This window comes from Somniosus microcephalus, chromosome 20, assembly GCF_052327205.1.
Source record: "Somniosus microcephalus isolate GS21.2 chromosome 20, FLI_Smic_1.0, whole genome shotgun sequence".
Lineage (NCBI taxonomy): Eukaryota > Metazoa > Chordata > Chondrichthyes > Squaliformes > Somniosidae > Somniosus > Somniosus microcephalus.
Window position 1 is genome coordinate 62737380 of NC_141006.1, and position 12609 is coordinate 62749988.

General features: G+C 47.4%; 1 protein-coding gene across 1 annotated transcript in view; it reads right to left on the reverse strand.

The window, feature by feature from the left end:
• The window catches only part of LOC147103337 (serine incorporator 1-like), a 39899-nt gene that overhangs the window by 25873 nt on the left and 1417 nt on the right, over positions 1-12609 (reverse strand). The window lies entirely within an intron of this gene.

The window sequence follows — 12609 nt, forward strand, 5'->3', positions numbered from 1 at the left end:
ATGGAGTAAATCGGACAGCAACTTCCGGAGTACGCACATGCACAGTTAAACACGGAAATCCAAAAGTTGCGGTCCGAGTTACCCTGACCCATCACAGGCTGCGCTAGAACAGTACCATGCCAATAGATTCGGCATTGCAATCCATGCGAGGGCATCAAGTTGCGGTACTTACCCACTAAACATGTCAGAAAAAGTTAGGGCTGGTACATTACAGTAAAGTGGAAGTGAATTTTTAACAGTGTGATAAGCAATGTTCCTGTTAAGCTGTGCAGACTGGGTGTGAGAGCATTATTCCAAGAAATGTTCAAGGAGAATGACTGTCTTATCCTGTCGTACTCGATTCCTTTATTTTTAAATACTGGCTTCTTTTCTTTGCTTGTTGTTCCTCTCCTTCGTTGTTCACTGAATTTTCTCTTCTCCTGAAGGCACAGATTCTCGCTAGGTTACAATTCCACAAATGCCCTCCAGTACCCATTCTTCATCTAAGAGCATGGTCAGGGAGAGACACCAAGCTATTCCATCACAGGGGGCATCACAAACAAGCCTGAACCGGTCCTCACCCAATGCACAGCTTCCAGCAGAGCTCAACAGGGGAATAAATGAAGAGTGGCAACCCGAGCTCATTTCCTCGCCTGTACCCGCAGACACGGAGGCCAATCGCAGCACCCCAGCTGCCACTATACTGAAGATCAACCAACTTCGAACCAACCCGGGAACCTTCTGGTTTGAATGGTCGCTACAAGTTCTGTTTACCAAACTTACCAACTACTGGGAATCAGAGAACATCTCTCCATAGGTTATAACAACCAACAAAGCTGCATTAAAAAAATTTAACAAGGAAACTCAACATTAAAATTAGCAATGCATTTTGACAGGTTAAGAATCAGAATATTGCAGATCACTTATTTCCTAAAATGTACGGTATAGCCCTCTGTCTCTGGTACTAAGGCCGAATTATATTGAATGCTTTTTCAATTCATTGTAACACCATGATTATGACTAATATTCTGGCAACAACAGCATGGGAAAAACGCGACACCACTGCCTCTGGGTTTCTCTATCAATGCTTCGAATATATCCCCCACCCCCCTGACCATGCCCTCGCTGCATCATTTCAAAGCCAAAGGGAGGAAATAAATAGCCTGCTCTCAGCTCTGCCAAGTCTCTCTCCAACCAGGTGGTGTGCACACAAATGCAAGATGGCAAACTCACCATGACCATAAATCCACATCCAGGCACTGCATTCACACCAATAATAAATCAGTGACGGAGACGAATGCCCGACTGGAAAGCAGTGCCAATGATTTGCAGCACAGGTCAGCATGAGCATTCCCGCATCAATATTCTCAGTCCTGTAGAATTCACATCTTTCCCCAATTGAGAAAAGTTCCATATTGGTTCGTCAGGATACACACACACACCAAGTCTAAAAGCCAACAGCTCCATTTCAGACACCTCAATACAGTTTTTTGTTTTCTGCCAGTTCTTCCCCCCCTTATCTCCAGGGACTGAATTAATTAAGCACTTGAACAGATGAACAAATACAAAACCTCATGCATACATTGGCAAACAACATTTTGAACTGCACAGGCTCCAAGTAAAATGCTGGCTTTCTCTTCATTTAATGGAATTAACAAAAAGTGAATAAAGAACTTGCATTGATAAAGTGCCTCATCAGGTCTCGCTCAACATTCCAAAGCACTTCACCCACAATGGAATAGTTGTCACACACCTGATCCATCATCAATACCACTCTTTCACTTCTGAAATATCACCCACCTCCACCCCATCTCCCCCTGCACCTCAGAAACCACAATCGATGCTTTTATGACATTACGGCTGGACATTTCCAATCCTCTCATCATCCACGAACATAAGAAATAGGGGCAGGAGTCGGCCATCTGGCCCCTCGAGCCTGCTCCATCATTCAATAAGATCATGGCTGATCTTCTACATTAACTCCACTTTCCTGCCCGATCCCCATATCCCTGGATGATGCGCTATCAATTACTCATAAAAGACTGAGAGTTAGAAGAGTAACCAAAGGCTTTTATTAACAACAGAATGGAGGTCTGCCTCGAGTGGTCGACCGGTCCAGGATACAAAGGGCTGGGGAGCAGTCACCTTTATACTAGGACCTGTGGGAGGAGTCAGCCGAGGCATGTCCAGGCATGTACACAGTGGAATACAAACAGGAATACAAACAGTGGTTTACCACATTCACCCCTTGTTTAAAATTGAGTCCGGCGGGGTGAAGTGTATTAAAAGTTAGTGTATTGGAGTCTCTCCGGAGGTCTTGTCTGCCGCTGTGATCTGCGTGGCGACGGCAGGGGTAGTGAAGTTTCCGGCGTCGAGTCCAGCGTAGGCTGTGGCACAGGCGTGTCGTCCTCGTAGATGTCGAGCGGGTCGCGGGGCCCAGGCCTGCCGTCTGCTGGGGCTGGATATCGGATCGTGGGGGGGGGGGGGGGGGGGGGTGGTAGTGGGTAGTGGGTTACTGCGGCCCCCGAGGGTGCAAGGTCTCTTATGGAGACTGTGTCCTCCCGCCCGTCCGGGTATGCGATGTAAGCATACTGGGGGTTGGCGTGGAGGAGGTCGACCCTCTCGACCAGGGGGTCCGTTTTATGGGTCCTCACGTGTCTTCTCAGTAGGACCGGCCCTGGGGACGTCAGCCATGGCGGTAGCGATGTCCCCGATGTGGACTTCCTTGGGAAGACAAACATTTTCTCATGAGGGGTGGCGTTAGTGGCAGTGCAGAGCAGTGACCGAATAGAGTGGAGCGCATCGGGGAGCACATCCTGCCAGCGGGAGGTTGGAAGGCCCCTAGACTTTAAGGCTAGCAGGACGGCCTTCCAAACTGTCGCATTTTCTCTTTCCACCTGTCCGTTCCCCCGGGGGTTGTAACTGGTGGTCCTGCTTGTGGCAATACCCCTAGTTAGCAGGTACTGACGGAGTTCGTCGCTCATAAACGATGAGCCCCGGTCGCTATGGATATAGCTGGGGAAGCCGAACAGGGTGAAGAGGTTGTTCAGACATTTAATGACCGTGGCACTGGTCATGTCCGGGCAGGGGAAGGCGAACAGGAAACGGGAGTACTCATCAATAATACTGAGGAAGTACACATGGCGGTCGGAGGAGGGGAGAGGCCCTTTAAAATCGACGCTCAGGCGCTCGAAGGGGCGAGTGGCTTTTGTCAGGTGGGCCCTGTCTGGTCTATAAAAGTGCGGTTTGCACTCAGCGCAGACTTGGCAGTTCCTGGTCATGGTCCTGACCTCCTCAATAGAGTAAGGCAGGTTGCGGGCCTTGATGAAGTGGAAGAACCTGGTGACCCCCGGGTGGCAGAGGTCATTGTGGAGGGCCCGCAGTCTATCGATCTGAACGCTGGCGCAGGTGCCACGCGATAGCGCATCCGGGGGTTCATTTAGCTTCCCGGGCCGGTACAAGATCTCGTAGTTGTAGGTGGAAAGTTCGATTCTCCACCTCAAGATCTTGTCATTTTTGATTTTGCCCCTCTGCTTGTTGTTAAACATAAAAGCAACTGAACGCTGGTCAGTGAGCAGGGTAAATCGTTTTCCGGCCAGGTAGTGCCTCCAATGACGCACAGCCTCCACAATCGCCTGGGCCTCCTTCTCAACAGCGGAGTGTCTGGTCTCCGGGCCTTGGAGGGTTCGTGAAAAGAAGGCCACGGGTCTCCCCGCCTGATTGAGGGTAGCGGCCAGGGCAAAGTCAGACGCGTCGCTTTCCACCTGGAAGGGGATGGATTCGTCCACTGCGTGCATGGTGGCTTTGGCAATGTCCTCCTTGATACGGTGGAAGGCTAAGCGGGCCTCTGCCGTCAAGGGAAAAGAGGTGGACTTGATCAGCGGACGGGCCTTGTCCGCATAGTAGGGGACCCACTGGGCGTAATAGGAGAAAAACCCTAGGCACCTCTTCAGGGCCTTGAGGCAGTGGGGCAGTGGGAGTTCCATAAGGGGACGCATCCGGTCGGGGTCGGGGCCGATGACTCCGTGTTCCACAACACAGCCAAGGATGGCGAGGCGGTTTGTGCGGAATATGCACTTCTCCTTGTTATATGTCAGGTTTAGGAGTTGGGCGGTGCGGAGGAATTTTTTGAGGTTTGCGTCATGGTCCTGCAAGTCACGGCCGCAGATGGTCACATTGTCCAGATATGGGAAAGTGGCCTGCAACGCATTTTGATCTACCATCCGGTCCATCTCCCTTTGGAAGACGGAGACCCCGTTGGTGACGCCAAAGGGAACCCTAAGGAAGTGGTAGAGGCGGCCGTTTGCCTCAAAGGCAGTATACTGGCGGTCCTCAGGGCGGATAGGGAGCTGGTGGTACGCTGATTTCAGGTCAATGGTCGAGAAGACGCGGTACTGCGCGATCTGGTTGACCATATCAGCTATGCGGGGGAGTGGGTAGGCGTCCAGCAGGGTGTAGCGATTTATTGTCTGGCTGTAGTCGATGACCAGGCGCTGCTTCTCGCCGGTCTTAACGACCACAACCTGGGCTCGCCAGGGGCTGGTGCTGCCCTCAATAATCCCTTCCTTCAGGAGCCGCTCCACTTCGGTTTTAATGAAAACCCTGTCCCCGGCACTGTATCGCCTGCTCTTTGTGGCGATGGGCTTACAGTCGGGGGTGAGGTTAGCAAACAGTGGTGGGGGGGTGACTCTGAGTGTGGAGAGGTTGCACCTGGTGCGCGGCGGGCAATTTGGAAGCTGCTGGCTGTGAGTGGGGGTAGGGGTCCACCGTACGCCATCGTAACACTTTTAAGGTGGCACTGAAAATCTAACCCCAGCAGGACGGCAGCGCAGAGGTCAGGCAGGACCAGAAGTTTAAAATGATCGTACACGGTCCCGTCTACTACGAGTGTCACCACGCAGTAGCCGCCGATGTCCGCCGACTGGGACTCGGAGGCCATAGAAATCCGCTGTTGCGCAGGCAGGACTGGGAGAGAGCAACGCCGCACCGTGTCGGGGTGGATGAAGCTCTCCGTGCTCCCAGAGTCAAAAAGGCAGATTGTATCGTGACCATTTACCTTAATGTCCATTGTGGAACTGGCCAGTTGGTGCAGTCTCGCTTGGTCCAGTGTAACGGATGCCAGCGTAGGGGTCGGTGTGTCGCTGCGGGTATCAGATGAGGCGGTGTCGGGGGCCTGCTGCGTCCCGGCTGTCGTCCAAGATGGCGGCGTCCATGATCCCCATGTGGCTGGAGGCGTCCAAAATGGCTGCTGTACCGGTGATTCGCACATGGTCGGGGAGGTCCAAGATGGCGGCCCGCATGGCCCACACGCGGCGCTGCTGGGGTTCGGGGTGGCTTTGGCCCTGCAGACGCTAGCGTAGTGTCCCTTCTTCCCGCAGCCCGAGCAGATCGCGTTTTTCGCCGGGCAGCGCGCTCTGGGGTGTTTTGCCTGGCCACAGAAGTAGCATTTCTGGCCTTGGGGCACTGCTGTCTGGCCTTGGGACACTGCTGCGGTAGTTGGGCCGTTGTTGGGGTGTGGCTGGGGTGGCACGGCGCTATGAGGTGGTCCTACCGTGTCCCAGGCTGTCATTCCCCGCGGCGTCCACGGTGCAGAGGAGTAGGCATCCATGCCCTGGTAGGCTGCATCCAACGATAGTGCGAGTTCAGAGGCCTTGTTGAGGTCGAGGTTACTCTGCTCCAACAGTCGCTGTCGGGTGTAATTGGATCTGTGGCCCGCTACAAAAGCGTCCCGGATAAGTTCCTCTGTGTACACGGCGGCCTTTACATCCTTACAACCACAGGCCCGGCCAAGCACAGACAGTGCCTGAAGGTATTCCACGGTCGATTCCCCAGGTTGTTGTTTACGACTCCCCAGGAGGTGCCTGGCGTACACTTCGTTCACTGGGCGCGTGTACTGGTCCTTGAGGAGCTTGATAGCGTCCGCGTACAAGGTCGCGTCTTGGATGACCGAGTACACTCGGTGGTTCACTTTGGAGGTCAGGACATCCAGTTTGTCCTCGTCCGATTTGATTGCTTCGGAGGCGGTCAGGAATTTATCGAAACACTTAAGCCAGTGAGTAAACTTGGTGGATGAGTCCGCCTCCCGATGATCTAAGTCCAGGCATGCTGGTGTGAGGATCTTCTCCATTATAAAAATGTTGTTAATAAAATTGATGCGCTATCAATTACTCATAAAAGACTGAGAGTTAGAAGAGTAACCAAAGGCTTTTATTAACAACAGAATGGAGGTCTGCCTCGAGTGGTCGACCGGTCCAGGATACCAAGGGCTGGGGAGCAGTCACCTTTATACTAGGACCTGTGGGAGGAGTCAGCCGAGGCATGTCCAGGCATGTACACAGTGGAATACAAACAGGACAAACAGGAATACAAACAGTGGTTTACCACACTGGATTCCCTTAATGCCCAAAAATCTATCGATCTCAGTCTTGAATATACTGAACGACTGAGCCTCCACAGCCCTCTGGGGTAGAGAATTCCAAAGATTCACAACCCTCTGAGTGAAGAGATTTTTCCTCATCTCAGTCCTAAATGGCCGACCCCTTATTCTGAGACTGTGACCCCTGGTTCTAGACTCTCCAATCAGGGGAAACAGCCTCTCAGCATCTATCCGGTCAAGCCCTCTAACAATTTTATACTTCTCAATGAGATCACCTCTCATTCTTCTAAACTCCAGGGAATATAGGCCCATTCTACTCAATCTCTCCTCATTGGACAGCATTCGCATCCCAGGAATCAATTCAATTCAATTCGCTTTATTGGCATGACAAGTTACATCTTATGTTGCCAAAGCATCGAAAAACATTCATGTTTGTACACAAAAATACAGATCTATCCATACAGTGTATAAACAGATATATCCCCGAGTGTATAAATATACATTCATATAATTTGTATATACTCTTCTTATATTTAGTGGTTGTCCCTCTGTTTATGGCAAGCTGTAACATAGTGTGCCGCTAGTGTTACGCAATTTCTCTCTTCCCCTAGTAGGTATGGGAGTTTTCGGTCATCATTCAAATTTCTGAATTCCAGGCATATTTTTGTGAATTTTGGGTAGAAATTCTCCCTTATGCCCTGATATTTTCTACAAGCTGTGAGGAAGTGCATCTCTGTCTCCACCACTCCCTGACTGCAGTGAGAGCATATCCTGTCCTCTCTTGGTAGCCGGGTCTGCCTGTGTCTACCTTTTTCGATCGCCAGGCTATGTTCACTAAGTCTGTACATTGTCAAGGTTTTTCTCAGGTTGCTATCCTTTACCATGGTCAGGTAATCAGCCATGTTGTATTGTCTGTTTAGGGCCAAGTAGCAATTGAGTTTGTTTTGGGTTTTTGTTGTTTCTGCCCAATATGACAGATATTTTTCCTTTTGCTTATTGACGATTGTGTTGGGTCGAATTCTTTGTGTTACGCTGTCACTGTCCTGGGGCTGGTTATTGTTAGTAGTGTTAGTAGTTACTTCACTGAGTCCCAGGACTAGTTGACTGAGGGTATTCTTCTTTATGGTCCTCTCTTGGCATTTCAGGGCTTTGTAATGATAGCATTGGGGGTTGCTCATTTCTAGGTGTTTCCAAAATTTGGTGGCTCTTTTTTGGATAGCGATTATTAATGGATATTGGCCTAGTTCTGCCCTGCATGCATTGTTTACGGTTTTCCTGAGAGTCCGGAGGATACTTTTACAGAATTCTGCATGTAGGATCTCAATTGGGTGTTTGTCCCATTTTGCAAATTCTTGTTGTGTTAGCGGTCCCCACACCTCACTGCCATAGAGTGCAATTGGTTCAATTACGGATTTGAAAATTGAGCCAAATGCTAATTGGGATTTCTATTTGGATTGATTTTTTAATGGCATAGAAAGCTCTTTTTGCTTTCTCTTTCAGTTCATTCACAGCCAGTTTGAAATTTCCCATAGAACTGATTTTTAAGCCCAAGTATGTGTAGTTAGTGGTTTGTTCAATTTTGGTTGTTCCTAGTGTGAAATTTATTTTGGGTCCCTGATGTCTGGATCTTTGCTGGAACACAAGGACTTTGGTTTTTTGGGGATTTATTGTCAGGGCCCAAGTCTGGCAGTACGACTCCAGCAGATCCAGGTTCTGCTGTAGACCCTCCTTAGTTGGTGACAGCAGAACCAGGTCGTCTGCATAGAGGAGGAATTTAACCTTGGATTAATATAGGGTGAGGCCGGGTGCTGTAGATTGTTCAAGTAGTTTTGCCAATTCATTTATGTAAATATTAAAGAGTGTCGGTGAGATTGGCAAGCCCTGCGTCACCCCCCGCCCCTGTGGGAAGTATTTTGTTTGTTTGTCTCCAATTTTAACTGCACATTTGTTGTTTGTATACATTGATTTAATTACATCATATGTTTTTCCCCCTACCCCGCTTTCGCTAAGTTTCAGGAATAAACTGTCGTGCCAGATGGAATCGAAAGCCTTCTGGAAATCTATAAAGCATGCGTAGATTTTGCTTTTGTTTTGATGAACGTGTTTGTCAATTAGGGTCTGTAGGGTGAAGATATGATCTGATGTTCTATAGTTTGGTAGGAATCCAATTTGGCTTTTACTCAAGACATTGTGCTCCTCAAGGAAGTTTATAAGTCTTTTGTTTATGATACTACAGAATACCTTCCCCAGGTTACTGTTTACACAGATGCCTCGATAGTTATTTGGGTCGACTTTGGCCCCACTTTTGTATATGGGCGTTATGAGTCCTTTGTTCCAGGTATCAGGGAAGTAACCGACACTCAGAACCAAGTTGAAGAGTTTTAGGATAGCCAGTTTCATTTTATCGTCTGTGTGTTTAATCATCTCGCTTAGTATGCCGTCTGCCCCGCAAGCTTTTCCTGGTCGCAGGTCCTTGAGTTTTTCAAAAAGTTCTTTCTGTTATTATGGAGTCTAGCGGGTTTTGGTTATCTTTTATGGCCATTTCAAGCTTTTCCAGTTTTTTGCATATTTGGTGTTGCTCTGGCCTTAGTGTGTTTTTCTGGTATAATTTTTCAAAGTGGTTTTCCCATGTGTCTCCATTTTGAATGGCCAATTCGTCGTGTTGTTTTTTGTGCAATGTATTCCAGTTGTCCCAGAAACAATTGGAATCAATGGATTCCTCAATGGAGCTGAGTGTATTCTTAATATATTGCTCTTTTTTGGTTCTGAGTGTGTTTCTGTATTGTGTTAGTGTCTGACAATAAGTAAGGCGTAATTCCTCGTTTTCTGGATGTCTGTGTTTTTGGTTTGATATTTTTCTAAGTTTTTTCCTCATGTTATGGCAATCTGGGTCAAACCATTTTTCATAGTTTTTTGTTTTGGGTTTGTTCTTGCGAGCTTTCAAGTTTGACCTTGTTGCCAAATTATCAAAAATATTGTTTAGGTTATTCACTGCCCGGTTTATGCCTTCTTTATTGTGAGTATCAATCTCGTGAACTTTGTTGCACCCCCTCAAAAAAGGTAAATATATCATTCCTTAAGTAAGGAAACCATTTTCCCTGCTTCCACCATCCTTAAACTGAAAGTAATCGCAGCCAGTGTCTTCAACACCAAGGTCTGTATCTCCATCGTCCGTGTCCTCGACAAGCTCCATCAGCTTTGTGTGATCCACAGAATCTACTTCAAGATTCTTGTTCTCATCTTCAAATCTCACCACTGCCTCATCCCTCCCTAATTGCTGTCGCCAGCCTCATGTCCCGACACACATCCTCTGTCCTCCAACACACCTCTACTTCTCAATCTTCACCCCCCCCCCCCCCAACCCCAGAAGTCGATAGATTTCTGACTAGTAAGGGCATCAAGGGATATGGCGATAGGGCTGGTGAATGGCGCTGAGGCAGAAGATCAGCCATGATCTCATTGAATGGTGGAGGAGGCTCGAAGGGCCGAATGGCCTACTCCTGCTCTTATTTCTTATGTTCTTAGGTTCCTGACCTCAAACTCTCGCCTCCAGTATCGCGGCTTTGTCACCTCCCTTCCTGCTTTCAAAAAAACTTATGACCCATTTCTTTAACCGTGCTTTTGCATCCTCCTGAATCATTCCCCTCCCCTCGCCCCCCACTCCCCTGGTTCGGTGACCACTCACTATCCAACACCCTGTAAAGCACTCTTATCTCTGCACATAATAATTAGTGCAACAGAAATGCAAACTGCTGTTATTGTTATGTGGGGAAACGCAGCAGTAATTTTGTGCAGCAAAACTGAAGGACTCCCTCATTACTGCACTGAAGTGCCAGTCGAGATTATGTGCTCGAGTCCTTGAGTAGGACTTGAACCCAGAGTCTTCTGACTGAGAGTGCCACCAACTGGGGCTTGAAGCCAGGTATCATTTCAATCACAAGAGCTGAGTGCACCAATAATGATATTTATTTTCACTCAACATGACCTGCATTGGACATGGGTTAAGTCCCAATTAACTTCTGTTCACAGTAAGCTTATGCAAGTGAAGCCACATGCAGCTTTTCCAAACTGGTCAGCTTTCTAGTAACACTTACATTGTGCTGAAAGTAAAAACACACTTTTTAGACTGAAGACCTGCATTTCTTCAGGGGAGTGGGACTAATTGGAGAGCTCCTTCAAAGAGCTGGCACAGGCACAATGGGCCGAATGGCCTCCTTCTGTGCTGTATCATTCGATAAAACTGCAACACTCAATGTTTTAAAATTAGAGAAACATACACACAGGAGTTCTGATAGCAAAGTGGTAACTGCCCAAACATTTTGAAAATAAATTCATAATGAACTTTTAAAATAATTAGTCTCAATTTTACTTGCAAACTTTCACCTCTCCAAGCATTTAAAGCTACTCTAATATGGTATATGAACTGAAATTCAGTTTAAAAATAAAAATCTGGAAATAAAAAGCTGGTATCAGTAAAAGTGACCACGAGGTTGTCTGACTGTCATAAAAACACAACTGGTTCATTAATGTCCTTTAGGGAAGGAAGCCTGCCGTCCCCTGGCCGATAGGTGACTCCAATCCCACACCACAGGCTGACTCTGAAATAGTCTAGAACGAGCCTCTCAGTATCAAAATCACAGTATCGCTTTGTATCATAGAAACATAGAAAAAATAGGAGCAGGAGTAGGCCATTCGAGCCTGCTCCGTCATTCAATATGACCATGGCTGATCCTCTATCTCAATACCATATTCCTGCTCTCTCCCCAGACCCTTTGACACCTTTTGCGTCTAGAAATCCATCTATCTATCTTCTTCAATATATTCAGTGACTTGGCCTCCACAGCTTTCTGTGGTAAAGAATTCCACAGGTTCACCACCCTCTGAGTGAAGACATTTCTCCTCATCAGTCCTAAATGTCCTACCCCGTATCCTGAGACTGTGACCCCTCGTTCTAGACCCCCCCCCCCCCCCTCCAGCCAAGGGAAACATCCTCCCTGCATCCAGTCTGTCTAGCCCTGTCAGAATTTTATACGTTTCAATGAGATCCCCTCTCATTCTTCTAAACTCTAGCGAATACAGGCCTAGTCAACCCAATCTCTCCTCATAAGACAGTCCTGCCATCCCAGGAATCAGTATCAAACCACTACCGGCAGTCCAAGCAGAGGTTCCACTATCACCGTCACCTTCGCAGGGCAACAAATGCCAGCCTTGCCAGCAACACCCACAGACCAAGAATGATTTTTTTTCTCAATCCATTTTGCTCCACAGCCTACTGCAAGTTTCGAACCAGTGCACCAAAATTAAACTTGTAGTATAAATGTACCCTGAAACAAATGGAAGTTAAAGCATCCTTCAAAATAAACACTGCTGTGCTATTCAAAGCAAAGGCACAGTGGGGGCACATGTCATTATTGGGACCATGTGACTGGGAACAAGTCATATTTTACTTAATTCAAACTTGCTGGATTTTATTAATGTCACTATACTGTGAACATTTGACCACCACACAAGTGTAGTTTCTTTATTAAAAATCGATTGTGCTAAAGTACATGGTGCAGCTAAGAGCCATCGCTCTGGGAGGGAGTTACTCAAATTGGCAAAAGGTGGGAAGTGGTGTTACACAAGGACTGGTGCTGGGACCACTGTTCACCATTTACATAAACGATTTGGACTCAGGAATCAAAAGTACAAGTTCAAAATGTGCAGACGACACCAAATTGGGGACTGCAGCAAAATACAGGAAGACATTAATAAACTTGCAGAATGGGCCTGTAATTGGCAAATGAACTTCAATATAGAGAAGTGTGAGGTCTACATTTTGGTAGGAAGAATAAGGAGGCCACATACTGCTTAGAAAACAATTGTCTAAATGGGGTGGAGGAGCAGAGGGCTCTGGGGGTACAGATCCACAAATCACTAAAAGTAGCAATGCAGGTTAATAAGGCCATTTTTTTTTTTTTTTAAAAAGCAAACAAAGCACTGGGGTTCATTTCTGGAGGGATAGAATTGAAAAGCAGAGAAATTATGTTAAACTTGTATAGAACCTTGGTTAAACTACATCTGGTCTCCAGATTATAAAAAGGATGTAGAGGCACTGGAGAGGGTTCAAAAAAGATTTACGAGGATGATACCAGATTTGAAAGGTTATACCTATCAGGAAAGATTGAACAGGGTGGGGCTCTTTTCGCTAGAAGAGAGAGGGTGTGACCTGATGAAGGTCTTTAAGATTATTAAAGGGTTTGATACAGTAGACA